This window comes from Perca fluviatilis, chromosome 22, assembly GCF_010015445.1.
Source record: "Perca fluviatilis chromosome 22, GENO_Pfluv_1.0, whole genome shotgun sequence".
NCBI lineage: Eukaryota > Metazoa > Chordata > Actinopteri > Perciformes > Percidae > Perca > Perca fluviatilis.
Genome location: NC_053133.1, coordinates 25,292,679 through 25,309,258, shown reverse-complemented (window position 1 = coordinate 25,309,258; position 16,580 = coordinate 25,292,679). Strand labels below are relative to the sequence as shown.

Genomic DNA, 16,580 nt, shown 5'->3' with positions numbered 1-16,580 from the left:
GTGCAGCAGATATCAGATGAGTTTGACTTTTAACTTCAAATCTACTTGATGAGAGATTTACGGGAACCGCTGGTCACCAACATCATCCTTGCCAGTGGCGGATCTAGAACATTTGACATGGGGGGGGCAAAGGGGTGGCGAAAGGTCTCGGCAGGGTGGCATTGGAAGACGCTACACTGAAACCTCATATGTAAATGGCTTGTGTGGCAAATAGAGGAAAAACTGTAAAACTGCGTAACATAATTCTATCATTTGTTTGACCTTTTGGTTGATCATAATTACTGATAAAGTAAGACAAATAGAATAGCATGTGTCTTATTTTATCAGTAATTATGATCAAACAAAAGGTCAAACAAAAGAAACTGTAAAAATCATTAGATAATGTACTTATATACTGTATGTACATATTTACATATCTAACTCTATAACATATACAACAGAATAGAAATGTCACTCAGTGACATGACATGTTAGTGAATTGTCCTTCACATGAGGAGCGAGATCCCGCGGATCCACGCGACTACTCAGGTGAAGTGTGGCTCCCCGTGAGAAAAGCCCTTTATTCCCACAATGGGGAAATCCTCAGTGTTGCAGCAGCGAGGGATAGAGATAGCTTCATATTTCACTTCCTTTACGACAACTTTTAACATGTACAAGATAAACTTGAGCAGGGGCTTAACGGCTTTTCAAATCCATCACATTCATTTGTATGCCAAAATGAATAAATCTTTACTTTCAATTATACAAATTATCAATTGCCATATATTGCATCACCAAAAGCTACCGAGTTCATTTCCATATATCGTGCGATAAGTCCATGTATTGACTACCGCGACAGGCCTACTCCTGAGAGCAATATCTGGCTTTTTAGCTGCCGAATGCTCAACTATGTTCACCTGCTAGTTGTAGCTGTTTCTCTCTGTCATTTGGTGCTGGTTAGGTGGCTTTATCAGAACTTTTGTCACTTCAAACAGCTGCCTGCTGCTGATGGAAATTGTGCTGAAGAGAGCAGTGAGAGTGAACCAAAACAGTAAAGTTGTAGGCTACGAAACATAAGAAATGACCTGGAAGTTGCTAAAAACACTTCTTAGAACTGAACAACTTTTGTTTCTCACTAAGAGCGACCCCTTTTTCATTATACCCAGTCATTTTTTCCATTGTTAATAATACAAAATATTGATCAGTGCAGCTTTAAGGATTTATTTTATTTGAGAAACACATTGGCCAGACTATCTTAGATTAATTGAATCTAGCCTAAGTGTCTTTACAGTTTTTAAAAATCACTTTTTTATATTCAGGTTTATCAGTTACTGATGTTTAATTAAAACAACAAATACCTTTATTTGTGTACTTCTAAATTGCAGATGGTGGACTGCAGATTTCATTAGGGTGCACGACGCCACCGACAGGCCTTCTGCACCACAACATGCAGTAGTGATTCCCACGGGGTCCCAAAACAATTTAGAGTCATAATAGGGGGACAAAAAGAAAAGAAATGTAGCACAAAATCATGTTTACTTTTCCCACAAAACCTTCAAATCCATCCAGCTATCTGAGAGGGGACCCTGCTCATCTATGTCCACACTAAAAACCTCGTGATTAGAGGACACCAGAGCATGCTGCTTTATTTTAAAGGGTCAAATAGCAAATAAGTAGAAATAGATTTTTATATAAGTTAGAAAAAAACAAAATACAAATGATGAACTACACACTGAATCAAAGTCCATGAGCCAGCAGCTCAGCTCATTCTCTGGAGCTGCAGCAGTTTTCTTATTTTCAAATTTAAAAAATGTGCAATTGAAATGTCGCACAGAAAACGTCTCTTCTGTTGTAATGTTTTATGATTTGTGTGGACCCCAGGAAGTGCAGCTGATGTTCTGCATCAGCTAATGGGGATCCTAAAAAAATCTAAAATCTAATCAAGCACTGATGTTTTTTAACAAAGTATATGTCTCTAAATGTCCCACTGACAGAAGTCTCTGATGTGAAACAACCCAAACTGTTATAAAGTGTGTAGAAAATGTGTGCTCATGTAAAGCTCCATCACCAACAGTAAGTAACTCATTGAGAAAACACATTTTTAGCTGTGAAAGTACCAGTATTTGGCCCAAAATCCCTTCATTTGGACCATAACTACTTTATCATAAATAACCACCAGATGGTAGTAAAGCTGCACATGTAAAGTCTTTGGCTGATGAGTTTAATACTTAACTGACTTGAGCTGAAACCAGAGCTGCTGTGTTAGAATCTGTCTGTCTCTGAGAGTCTATTGTTATTATCACTACTGTTTAGTCTGAGTGGAGCATCAGGACATTAGGGACTTCATCAGTCGGAGTCTTCAACAACTAATCCTTCAGCTTATTGTGTTGTAGAGACAGTTTAGTGCAGAGCATCACAGTCTGGGTGCAAAGTGTCCTTCATCAGCTATCAGATGTGTGTCTAAAACAGACTCAAGGTAAGTTCACCCTTACTTTAGCTGATAACAAACTTCAAATGATTTCAACTTAAGACTGGTCTATTATTTGGACTTTGCTGTTTTCTTTTTCTTCAAGGTTCCAGTAAAAAGGATCTGATGAATAAGTTATAGTAACTGTTTTCTATAATTTACCTCCACTTAACATAATGAGTTATGAAATTTCGACTTAATTTCATGAGTTATTACTATTTGTAAGCCAGTTCAGTGAAATGTAAATTTCAATGTGTTAAACTTAACTTAACTTAACTTAACGGACCTTTTTCACAGCAGACAGTTTAACTTGTCATAGTAGGAAAAGCACAGTTGAGATTGATAACCTTAACGATGGCTCAGTTCCATCAAGTGTCCCAGTAAGATATTTCAGTGAGTCAGCATGAACAATACCAGGACCTCTCCTAAGTGGAACGCAGCCATCAGTAATGGTTTAATACCAGGGTCTCTCCTAAGTGGAATGCAGCCATCAGTAATGGTTTAATACCAGGACCTCTCCTAAGTGGAATGGAGCCATCAGTAATGGTTTAATACCAGGACCTCTCCTAAGTGGAATGCAGCCATCAGTAATGGTTTAATACCAGGACCTCTCCTAAGTGGAATGCAGCCATCAGTAATGGTTTAATACCAGGACCTCTCCTAAGTGGAATGCAGCCATCATTAATGGGTTTGAATACACATGTGCTTTTCCTACTATGACATGTCAACATGTCTGCAGTGAAAAAGGTCTACACTGTGAGTTGTTATCATAGATTGTTAATGTAATATACAGTCTATGGTCTATGGTTGTTATAGACCCTTTGCAAACACATGACCACGACCACGTGACGACGCCATGACGGACGGCAGAATCACCGGAAGCACAAGCTAAACAGTGTAGTAGACGAGCGGAAAGTTTCAATAGTTTCAAATAAATAACACTAAATAAACTGTAATAATAATAATAATAATAATAATAATAATAATAATACTATCTTCTTCTTCTTCAGACATTGTTTAAATTCACCTACCCTGTCTTGATCCTGCCGGTATCTAGCTTGCCCCGCTAGCCGTTAGCTGCCGTCCGGTGAGTGTAGTCAGCCAGGCTTCTGTGATAATCATCCCAATAACAATCCATGGAGCGGTGGTGGTGTGGCTATGTCTTCCAGTTACTGAAGGCTAGCTTTAGCTTGTGCTTGGAGCAGCAAGTTCATCTGCCTGTTTACCCTCTGTCTGTCAGTCTCGTTCTTTCCAACTCTTGTGAGGCTAGTTCTTCGTCTGTATACTCGGATTCGAATAAATAAGGACGACCATCAAACTCAAAAGGCTCTTCCGTATGTTGTATATCTGCCATGTTCTCCATAGTTACGTTACTCCAAGCTTCTTCCCTTGTAAACAAATCTGCCCTTCACTCTTCACACACTACGCTCCGATCGGCACACTACTGTTTACCTTTTCCTGCTACAACTAGCAGCTAGCAGCTACTACCGCACTACTGTTTTTTTTTTTTTGGGGGGGGAATACACTTCAAGACGTGACATGACCTGTCCTCTGGAGGACATAGCCACACCACCGTGGATTATTATTGGGATGATTATCACAGAAGCCTGTCTGAATACACTCACAGGACGGCAGCTAGCAGTTTACGGCTATCAGCTAGCAGGGCAAGCTAGCTACAGGCACGTACTGTTGTTCACTGGCTGAGCCGATGCATCTTTCTAATGGATGTCTGAACGCATCCCAGCTCTGAGAAATAATTCATCACACGTTAATCCATGCAGTAAATCACGGAGTGTCTATGATCAGTATTAACCACACATAATGTAACATCTAGCCATTGTCTTATCTGTGATTATATTCGCTGCTGACCGGTGGATATTTCGACGCGATGGGCAGCAGCTAGCGAGCAGTCCAAAGCTAGCAGAGTGATATGGCTCTGGCTACAGCTAGCTCGTCGGCTAACCGGGGTAGGAGCTCCGCAGACCCGCATTTAATTCAGTTGTTTGGCCTTTTTGAAGCTAGTTTCCGTGCCATGTCATCTTTAATTTAAGCAATATTTTTTGTATGCGTGTTAAGTTAAATGATCAAGGGAACGGCTTACTTTTTGGGATATGTAGGTCACTGAATAACCGATGATAGTTATGTGGGACCTGTTAGCAGGAACAGCTGGTTAGCACGGCAGCTAGCTGGGTGAGGAAGTTTTATTATTATTATTTATCAGTCATTTAAAACAGAAATACATATACATGCTTGTGTTGGTGAGGATTACTCTGCAGATTGTGCATGTGAGAACAAGAACAGCGAGCAGCAAACACACTCGTTTGACTCATAGGTTTGACTTGCCATCTGTCTACAGAATGGCTCTTCCGCCGTCCGTCACGGCGTTCATAATTCGCGGGAGTAGAGTGTGACGTCACGTGCAAAGGCTCTTGCAGAAAGTGACCATGACCCCTGGTGTGGCGGCAATATTAATGCGCAGTGCAATAGTCCCGGAAATGGTGTCTTGATTTAATATGACTAATAACTATAATAGATTTATTTTAACACTTAATGATATACTCCACCCGATTGCAATTCCCAAACAAAGAAACTAACCAACTGAGCAGAATAACAATGGTCAGAAGAGAAGCTGCGGATAAATACGTTTTTGTCAGTCACATCTCGAGGACACTTGTTAGGTAGCGTGGAGGCGACACGGCGGTCCTTTCTGATTTAGGAGAAGGCGAAACAAGGTGAGTGGTTGCATTTATTAATCCAATCTATTTTGGTAATTAGTTATAAAGAAATTAATGTCTGTCACGTTTCTAAACACAGGATAGTTTAGTGCAGCTTGTTAATGCAAGTGGTGGAGGTGAACCTAACTTTACATTAAGTGTTTAACTTTAACGTTAGTCTTACTTTTTACTTTAATGAAGAAGAAACACAGCAGTTATATAGTCTTTTCTAACATTCACCATCACAGAAGCACCTTCATTGCCCCTGGTAAAAACTTTGCATGGTAGCGGTGGAGATTTACAAGTAACGTTAACATTAGTTAGCATTGTGTGTTGAGTGACAGTAATTAGCCGTGGCCCGTGCTTATGTGTGTGTGGGGGTGTCGACATCGTGTCAGCAATTAGCCTTGGCCGCGCAGAATTGTTTGCCGCTTCAACCCAATCATTAGGGTATGTTTAACATTATAAGGTGAAGTGTGTCGACCTTTTTATTTAAAGCAACGTTATTCACGTACACTTGTAACGTGAAAAGACTATTCTTCCCGGAGATACTGGAAGACAAAAAGTTTGTGTTCACATGAACGCAGCAGATCCAGGTGAAATGTAATCCTTCAGCTGTCTTGGGCTCCGTCTGTTTCCGCTGATTGTGTATTTAATACTTGTTTTTCTTCTTGTTCTTCTGGTGGTTCAGTTTTCTTTACGTTGAGGAGTTGCTTCATTTCTCCCCTCCGGCTGTCCAGTTTCACTGCAGACAAATGCATTTGTTATCCCAATTTCAGTAAGAAAGTTTAATGTTTTCATACCAGGCATTTTGCATTCAGCAACATTCTCTTTTAACAGGGTAATCGCATACTAAAGTTTTTACGGTGCCACAGAGCATTTATGATGTACTTACCCTTGGGTTTCATCAGGGTTTGACCTTTGTTGACCTGAAACGTCCAAAAGACAATATCGTCAATAGACGAGTTCCAGACATTATCAGTAAGGGGTAGAAGACAAAACAGATTGACTGAGAGCTTATGAGGAAGACATTCCTTCACTCAGCTCAAGTTGTGCAGCAGGAAAACAGGAATTTCATACAGTATATGGAAACTTTGTGTCTGTCTGAGCTTCTGCTGTTTGTCCGTCCTGGGTTGATTGTAAATGGTAAACCTCTCTATGCAAACAATAAACCAAAGAATTATACAAACATACTGTACATGAATTTAAAAGTGGTGGGAGAATGGCATTTTACCTTTTTTATTTTCACAGTACAAGACCAGGCCGGCTACTACTACAACCAGTACTGCAAACACACCACCTATAATAGCTCCAACATTGGTTGAATCCCCTGAAATAGAAAAAGAGGCAGTTGATTGAAACTGTCCAGCGACCAAAGTCTCACCAGTGTGAATCACAACTAATTCTTTACAAAGACTGTATTGCAGTGTGTAAAGAATAAAAAAATAATAATAATAATTAAACTAAATCTTTCTGTTTTTTTTTTTTTTTAGTAATTATTTTTGAAGGTTGATAGAAATACTGATAGATTACAGGTTTTGATTCTTTCAGGTCAAATACAGGTATTACAGATGATATCAGTTCTTGCTCAAAATAACTTACCATCTCTTGCTGCCTTTCCTTGACTTTTCTCTATCCTCAGAAGAGTGTTGGTTACGTAGGTCTCCTCAGCATTACTGAGAAACACTTACTTAGTTTAAACAAAGTAGCTGTCCTCTTGTTAGTGCGCGTGCTGACGGTGCAGCTGTAGACCAGATCAGTAACTGAAGCTATCAGAGAGCTGTTGATGTTGTAGAGCAGCTGTTCAGTCTGCTGGACTGTGGGATTGTTCTCCAAGCTCACGTCTGACGGAGGGCTGGTGGACCAGGTGAGATCAGGCTGAGGGTAGATCCCCTCTGAGCTGCAGGTGATCCTGTTCTCTACCTGCTCAATGTTGACTTTATGAATTGGAGCTGTAAGAAAAAAGAAAAGATTTACTTTATAGGAACTTGTTTTAAAGTGGTGATGAGGGAGACTTTTGAAGCTCTGTGCTGTGTTTCTGCCTTGATTGATCTGCCAATCAAACGGTACTAAAAGGATCTTTCCACACAAACACACACACACACACACACACACACACACACACACACACACACACACACACACACACACACACACACACACCCTGATGAGTATTATTTCGTTACGCACTGAAGAATGTTGCTGCGGATACCTGAAGAACCCAACCCAATGTATTTACTGTAAATGTGCAACCATGTATTGTGTGTATGTTTTTCATGTGAGATGTGCAGGCTTTGAAAAAATACAGTGCATGTGCATATTTAACCATTTATATGCGAGTGTGTTTATAATTACTAGCAGTAGTGGACATCATTCTTTCTCATTACGTTTTTTTGATGAGTTATTGTAAACTGTCATTGCTTGGCTGTAAAGGATCATAGGTCAAAAAGGGTTACAAAAAAGGCTTCTTTGTTAAAAAAAAAACAATGTTTACAGCCATGCTTTTACTGAGGATTAACAGGACTAACATTGGCAAAGTATTCATTTTTCACTGAAGGGAAGAAAGAAAGTTGAAGTGCCCCTCACAGAACCAACACTTCTACTACTTGCATGTACTACAGTGTGTGTTCACACGTCACTGAATAAGTTGGAGAGATAAAAGGTTTAATTGGACTAGAGAGTAGGGCTGTGATTTGGCAAAAATCTGCCGATACGATATACAGGGGTTAGGATTTATTATAATGCACATTTTTAAATCTAATTGTTTAACTGTCATAGTATACAGTGAGGTCAAGTTTAAAAAAAATAGTCTCACTAGAATGAAATGCCTAATGTGGGGAAATTATCACACATAAATACAACTGAACTCATTGAATCCACAAGAGTCAGCTTTCCAGTCATACCCAATTTATGTAACTCCAAGACAGTTTAGGGTTATACTGTTTAAAAAATAAAAAAAAACGTGAATGGTTGGTGCCCTAAACTGCATGGGATTATTATAAACTGGGAATGTTTGATATTTGGAGACGTGTGGGTACTCATCTTACCCATTTTCCTTCAGATATCTTTAGGTGAGAGATCAAGGGTCCTCTTTAATTTAGCCATGACAGTTTTTCTCTTATGTTTTCTAATTAATGTCTAAATTAACAAAATGTTAATGCAATTTGACATTGTGATTCACAAAAGTTGAATTGGAAAGTTTCACAGTTTTTCATGTTTCTTAAACTTTCTGTAAAGTTCTGAAGTCACATGATACACCTTGCAATGCAACCTGGACACATCGTCAGTGATAGACCGGGGTCATCAGGTGTTTAGGGTCTTAACATCAGACACCCTCGCCTGGGAGACCCATCCGGGGGTGATCAGGCCCCGACTTGTGTTCCAGGTAGCTACCTTCTGAAATGATAACGTTTAAGTTAACTTAAGGAGTTATTCATATTTGTTTTCTGTTATAACTGTGTTTCTCATACCGTCCACATTTAGGTTGATAAATGACCCCTTGTTGCCAGTGATGGTGCTGGTGTAACACTTGTATCTTCCCTGGTCCTGAACCTCCACCCCTGTCAACCGGAGCGAGGCGTTTCCTCTGGAGATCTGGTCCTTGAACAGCGACGTCCTGCCTCTGAAGTGCTGGTCCTGGAGTCTAAGCTGGTCCTGGTTGTAATAGTAGGAATGAGCCTGAATGTCTTTTGTTGTCATCTGAATCCAGTGGATGACTGCTTCATCACCAGTCGGAAAACTGCACGGTAAGATGCAGCTCTCATTGAAAACACAGGAGACCTGAATATCATCTGGAACACATCAGGTAAAGAGACATCCATCAAAGTTCAGTTCAGAGAAAATGGCAGCACAATCCAAGTCAGCTGTCTTGAAAAGGCCTGGTTATTAATGTTTTCACCATATTTATTTACATACTCTAACATAACTGAATGTTCAAAAATCAAAAATGAATACTTTGCCAATGTTAGTCCTGTTAATCCTCATTAAAAGCATGGCTGTAAAAAAAATGTTTTAGCAAAGAAGTCTTTTTTTGTAACCCTTTTTGACCTGTGATCCTTTACAGCCAAGCAATGACAGTTTACAATAACTCATCAAAAAAACATAATAGTAATGATCAGGATATATCCTTGATCAGGATATATCCTTTAACGCCCATCTAAAACAAAACTCAAGAACAGCCTTTTTTCATCTCCGTAACATTGCCAAAATTAGGAATATCCTGTCTCAAAACGATGCTGAAAAACTAGTCCATGCATTTGTTACTTCCAGGCTGGACTATTGTAATTCCCTACTGTCAGGTTGCTCAAATAAGTCCCTTAAGACTCTCCAGCTGATCCAGAATGCTGCAGCGCGTGTTCTGACAAGAACTAAGAAAAGAGATCATATTTCTCCTGTATTAGCTTCTCTGCATTGGCTTCCTGTTGAATCCAGGATTGAATTTAAAATCCTCCTCCTGACCTACAAAGCTCTAAATGGTCAAGCACCATCATATCTAGAAGAGCTCCTAGTACCTTATTGTCCCACTAGAGCACTACGCTTGCAGAATGCAGATCTCCTTGTGGTTCCTAGAGTCTCTAAAAGTAGAATGGGAGTCAGAGCCTTCAGCTACCAGGCTCCACTTCTGTGGAACCAGCTCCCAGTCTGGGTTCGGGGGGCAGACACCGTCACCACTTTTAAGAATGAACTGAAAACCCTCCTCTTTGATAAAGCTTATAGTTAGGGAGGAGGAGTTAAGTGTCCGCCCAACCCGGCCCACCTGCTTCTCTTCATAGTCGCCAGATTAATAATATAACAAAAGTAGAGGGAGGCAGGCCAGTACAGCCCGATCCGGCAGGGGAGAGTTCTAGCCCGAACAGGCTCCTCTCCTTAAACTGCCTGTCTCTCTCAGTTATGCTCTTAGTTATGCTGTTATAGTTGTAGACTGTCTGGTGGACTTCCTACCTTCATTCCTTCCTTTGACTCTCTCCTCTCCTCTTTCCTTTGACTGCTCTCTCCTCTCACTTTTCATTTCTTTGCATCCCGTCCCTAGGGATGCCTGTTACTAATCGGGCTCTGAGGATTTTACTCCCCGGAGTCCTTGTGTTTTGATTTTTTTTCAACCAGCATATTTCCTTGGAGTACGTTGGCACCAAGATTTTGGTTGCAGCTGTCGCCGTGGTCCTGCTGCACTCCCTGCTAAGCTCTGCGGTGCCCTGCAGTGTCATGCTGCGTCCTGCTGAACCCTGCTACTTCCTGCTACGTCCATCCATGCTCTGCTGTGTCGCGCTACATCCTGTAACGCCCTGCAGCGCACTGATATGACATGAACTACTACGACTACCATTTGAAGTCACTATTCCTTATCTTTAAAGTGACTATTATTGCCTCTGTTCATCACATCCCCAACCGGCACCGTCAGACACCGCCTACCAAGAGCCTGGGTCTGTCCCAGGTTTCTTCTTAATAGGGAGTTTTTCCTCGCTGCTGTCACACTGCTTGCTCTTGGGGGAATTATTAGAATTGTTGGGGCTTTGTAAATTATAGAGTGTGGTCTAGACCTACTCTATCTGTAAAGTGTCTCGAGATAACTCTTATGATTTGATACTATAAATAAAATTGAATTGAATTAATGAGAAAGAATGATGTTCACTACTGCTAGTAATTATAAACACACTCACATATAAATGATTAAATATGCGCATGTATGTTTTCAAAGCCTGCACATCTCACATGAAAAACATACACACAAAACATGGTTTACATTTACAGTAAATACATTGGGTTGGGTTCTTCAGGTATCCGCAGCAACATTCTTCAGTAACGACGAAATACTTTCATCAGGTGTGTGTGTGTGTGTGTGTGTGTGTGTGTGTGTGTGTGTGTGTGTGTGTGTGTGTGTGTGTGTGTGTGTGTGTGTGTGTGTGTGTGTGTGTTTGTGTGGAAAGATCCTTTTAGTACTGTTTGATTGGCAGATCAATCAAGGCAGAAACACAGCACAGAGCTTCACACTCACATATAAATGATTAAATATGCGCATGTATGTTTTCAAAGCCTGCACATCTCACATGAAAAACATACACACAAAACATGGTTGCATATTTACAGTAAATACATGGGTTAGGTTCTTCAGGTATCCGCAGCAACATTCTTCAGTAACAAGGAAAGTGTGTGTGTGTGTGTGTGTGTGTGTGTGTGTGTGTGTGTGTGTGTGTGTGTGTGTGTGTGTGTGTGTGTGTGTGTGTGTGTGTGTGTGTGTGTGTGTTTACAGTAAGAATGTATCCTGACAGGTTTTGCAGAGTCAGATACAGCTGACATGATAATCAGTTCAGCCCTCTCTCTCTTTACAGCTGATTTATTTTAATATACTCCACTTGTTACCTGCTGTATTTATATCTAACTGTCAATGAAAATCTTTTCCTAGTCCAAGTTTGTGTTTGTACATAATTCATTTTGTTCTTACTCTGTAGAACGTAGCTCTGGTTTCACCCTGTGTGTTTGTGTGTTGTGTGAGTGTACAGTAGGAATGCACCCTGACAGGTTTCCTGTTAGACAGCTGACCTGATAATTACAGGGCCCCCCTCCCCTAATACATACAGCAGAGTTAATTTACTTTAGTCCACTTGTTACTACAAATACAATTACTTATTTATATCTAATTATCAATATAAATATTTCCCTAAAACAAGATTCTGTTTGTATCTTTGCCATTTGATCTAAATGAAAAGAAGTGTTTTGCACTTTTGTATATATTAAGGATATTGTTTTTTCATTTGTAAGTTAAATATCAGTGAGTGGGTCAATCTACATAAACTCATGCTGTGCAGACAAACTTTGTTCATTTGATTGAAAAATGTTGTTATAAATGTTGTTATAAAGAACACAGTTCATTAGGAAAAGATGTATTTCCAGCTAACTGGCATGTTGCTAGTATACATATAGTTTCAGAGTTATGAACCAATATTTTGAGATGCATTTCCACCTCCATACAAGGAAAGTTTATCATGCTCAGACCAGTGAAACTCTACAGCTGGTTGTATTTCCTCACATTGGTTGCTGTGAACAACTTTCATGTAAAAATGTTCACTAGGTAACACAAACTAAACTCAGTTCATGTCTTTTTGTTTCAGATGATAATATCTTAAAACAATGGCACACAACACAAATCTATCTGAATGATTAAATCCATTTTCATGTATTATGTTTCCTGTTTAGCTTCCTTTCTCTGGTGAAAGTAACCATGACGACGCTGACTAACGTCTGGTATCTCTGGGCTGTGAACTCTTCACTCACCTCCTCTTGCAGGACTCAGAAAGGTCAGGACCAGCACCAACAGGACCCACTTAATCCCAGTCATCCTCCTGTTAAACTTCCTCTGTCCTTACTGTTTGATATCCTCAACAGAATATAAATCCAGTTCTTAGGACGCTCACCTTAAGGCCGGCCAATTGGTGTGACTACTGTAAGTTGATGCCATATCTCAAGTGTACTCACTGTTTGATGTCTGGCACACACCAAGGCCGGCCCACTGCTCTGAGTCATCTGATGTGATGATTTCAAGTGTACTCACTAAGCGGAAGTAATAAATCTGTGCCAATTCTCTGTTGAAACTTGGTGTGTTCACATTTCATTCAATCTTTAATATCCATTTAAGTAGAATTACTTATTAAAATATATATATCATATAAAAACAAAGCTGCATCATGTATTGTGGTATAAATAAAGAATAACAACAATTAAGAAAGTTAAAAAGCCATGAGATAAAGAGTCTTAAGAAGAGGTTTAAAAGATCCTAAGCAGTGATCAGGCTCGTAGAGAGTTAGTGGATCACAGATAAAGACAGGAGGCTTAAGAAAACAAGCAGTTTCAGACTAAAATAAATCCTAAAACTCCCAGTTAGCCAGTAAAGAACAGCAAGGACTGGAGTGATGTGGTAGCTTTGTTTAGTAAGCAGGCATCAGTGTTTTGTTTAAGTTAGACTTTGGACGTTTTATCTGCTGATACCATCATAAAGGTTATTATTATTAAACAAAGTACACGTAAATTAAAGGCCAATAAAAACAACATTATTAGATAAGTCACCCAGACCAGAAGAGAGAGTGTTAATGCTGCGGAGGCTGAAGGGCTATAATGGTTATTATAATTATGTACAATTTAGAGTAATTTAGCTGCAGGACATTTTGTTTTTTAGAAGGACAATAATACTAATAATGGACAAATCAATGGAACCAGGCTTTTTTTTAATCAGGACATACACGTATCATCAGCAATAAAAAAAAACAAAAAAACGCAACATCCCTACAGAGGGACGGACCTAAAAATAATTTAGTAACCAAGAAAAACAAATGCTTGAGATTGATAAAGAAGAGGTTAACTGAGGCGACAGAGAGCAAAGAGAGCAGATATTCTCTGACTCCATCTAGTGTTCAGCTTTGGTTCTGTAGAAGATATGAGGTTTTATTTTTAATGTGTAATCTGTAACTAAACACTGCTCTATCTCTGTCACCTCCTCAGGATCGTTTCTCGGCTTCAGGTTTCTTCTGTTGGATTTTCCCATCCATAGTCCAGCACCACATGTGCTCATGCTGTGAGTCCACACCTGTAATGACACCTGTGAGAAGAGTCCTTACACAAGCAGATTGATAACGCTAGAAGAAAAGGCATCTTGAGATATTTCACAACATCATTTAAAAGTTTTGACCTGCAGTGGAGATAAAGACAAGGGGATCACCAAAGTTATAGGGATTCATTCTCTGGCGTCACAAATACAATACTCTTCATCCCTCGACTGATTCAGATAAGGACAACTCCACCAAAAAACCTTAATGGAGGAAAAAGTGAATAAACTTAAGAAAGAGCAACAGAGGAGGAATCTGTCTCGCAGCACGGACAAATGTGCCATAGACTGCAGACATCTGGGAGTTTTCTTACTTTCTTTGTTATTCCTAATCAAGAAAAATCTAAATTCTGCTGTGTGAAAATATGCACAAACTTCACATAACTGTCTAAACGATCTTCTGGGCAACACTTTACATATCTGTTATCATCAGACATTACTGCAACAAACCTTAAAATAAACAGATCTAGAATGTAGCCTATACTTAATGTCACATTGTTTTAATAATGAAAAACTGTTGTCTTACTTGTGGAAAAAAAGGTTGAATTCCTACAGAAACAAGACATCTTTAAATTCACAAGCTGTATAACGGAATCTCAGCTGACACAAAGACCACATCAACAACTGATAGAAGTAAGTGATTAATAATAGATTTACTGTATTCTATAGGACATCTAATCTTCTTGATCTTTTTATTTGTGTTCTACAGATTTTGTTACAATTGCATCTCAGATGTGTGCGATATTGTCATGTTTCTCTTCAGTTGAAGCTCCATGACTAAAACGTTGATCCTCTCATAAACTTGTTGCTGACAGTTTGCAGGAATTCAACCTTTTCTCTCACATGGTTTCATGTTCCTGAGCACCGGTCTACCAGGAGTGCAGCAGATATCAGATGAGTTTGACTTTTAACTTCAAATCTACTTGATGAGAGATTTACGGGAACCGCTGGTCACCAACATCATCCTTGCCAGTGGCGGATCTAGAACATTTGACATGGGGGGGGCAAAGGGGTGGTGAAAGGTCTCGGCAGGGTGGCATTGGAAGACGCTACACTGAAACCTCATATGTAAATGGCTTGTGTGGCAAATAGAGGAAAAACTGTAAAACTGCGTAACATAATTCTATCATTTGTTTGACCTTTTGGTTGATCATAATTACTGATAAAGTAAGACAAATAGAATAGCATGTGTCTTATTTTATCAGTAATTATGATCAAACAAAAGGTCAAACAAAAGAAACTGTAAAAATCATTAGATAATGTATTTATATACTGTTTGTACATATTTACATATCTAACTCTATAACATATACAACAGAATAGAAATGTCACTCAGTGACATGACATGTTAGTGAATTGTCCTTCACATGAGGAGCGAGATCCCGCGGATCCACGCGACTACTCAGGTGAAGTGTGGCTCCCCGTGAGAAAAGCCCTTTATTCCCACAATGGGGAAATCCTCAGTGTTGCAGCAGCGAGGGATAGAGATAGCTTCATCTTTCACTTCCTTTACTACAACTTTTAACATGTACAAGATAAACATGAGCAGGGGCTAAACGGCTTTTCAAATCCATCACATTCATTTGTATGCCAAAATGAATAAATCTTTACTTTCAATTATACAAATTATCAATTACAATATATTGCATCACCAAAAGCTACCGAGCTCATTTCCATATATCGTGCGATAAGTCCATGTATTGACTACCGCGACAGGCCTACTCCTGAGAGCAATATCTGGCTTTTTAGCTGCCGAATGCTCAACTATGTTCACCTGCTAGTTGTAGCTGTTTCTCTCTGTCATTTGGTGCTGGTTAGGTGGCTTTATCACAACTTTTTTCACTTCAAACAGCTGCCTGCTGCTGATGGAAATTGTGCTGAAGAGAGCAGTGAGAGTGAACCAAAACAGTAAAGTTGTAGGCTACGAAACGTAAGAAATGACCTGGAAGTTGCTAAAAACACTTCTTAGAACTGAACAACTTTTGTTTGTCACTACGAGCGACCCCTTTTTCATTATACCTAGTCATTTTTTCCTCCGTTAATAATACAAAATATAGATCAGTGCAGCTTTAAGGATTTATTTTATTTGAGAAACACATTGGCCAGACTATCTTAGATTAATTGAATCTAGCTTAAGTGTCCTTACAGTTTTTTAAATCACTTTTTTATATTCAGGTTTATCAGTTACTGATGTTTAATTAAAACAACAAATACCTTTATTTGTGTACTTCTAAATTGCAGATGGTGGACTGCAAATTTCATTAAGGTGCACTACGCCACCTACAGGCCTTCTGCACCACAACATGCAGTAGTGATTCCCACGGGGTCCCAGGACAATTTAGAGTCATAATAGGGGGACAAAAAGAAAAGAAATGTAGCACAAAATCATGTTTACTTTTCCCACAAAACCTTCAAATCCATCCAGCTATCTGAGAGGGGACACTGCTCATCTGTGTCCACACTAAAAACCTCGTGATTAGAGGACACCAGAGCATGCTGCTTTATTTTAAAGGGTCACAAGGTGAAAAGGTTCAGAACACTGGCCTACTGTCTCCTCCCACTGGGCAGGATCAGCATCAATGGATTTATGGCTTTAGAAAAGGGGGCTCCAACGGTTTTTAAACCAAGGACCCCTTAACTGAAAGAGAGACGGATCAGGGACCCCCTACATATGTTGTATAAAATGAAGTTGCATAGAAAACTGGGCCTATAATAACGTGTAGGGCAGCCTAAAGCCTTTATACATACCTTTTATGTGCATACAATACTAAGCTATTAAAATAGCCTAATAATTGTTGTTATAATGATTTTATGAATCATGTTTTAA

The 16,580-nt window shown here is 39.5% G+C and overlaps 1 long non-coding RNA gene across 1 annotated transcript; it reads left to right on the top strand.

The window, feature by feature from the left end:
- Positions 1-8,851: 8,851 nt before the first annotated feature.
- Positions 8,852-13,800, top strand: LOC120552440. Its single transcript, XR_005638001.1, has 3 exons — positions 8,852-8,965; positions 12,352-12,452; positions 13,651-13,800. It is a non-coding gene; the product is annotated as an uncharacterized LOC120552440 (long non-coding RNA).
- The last annotated feature ends 2,780 nt before the right edge of the window (positions 13,801-16,580 follow it).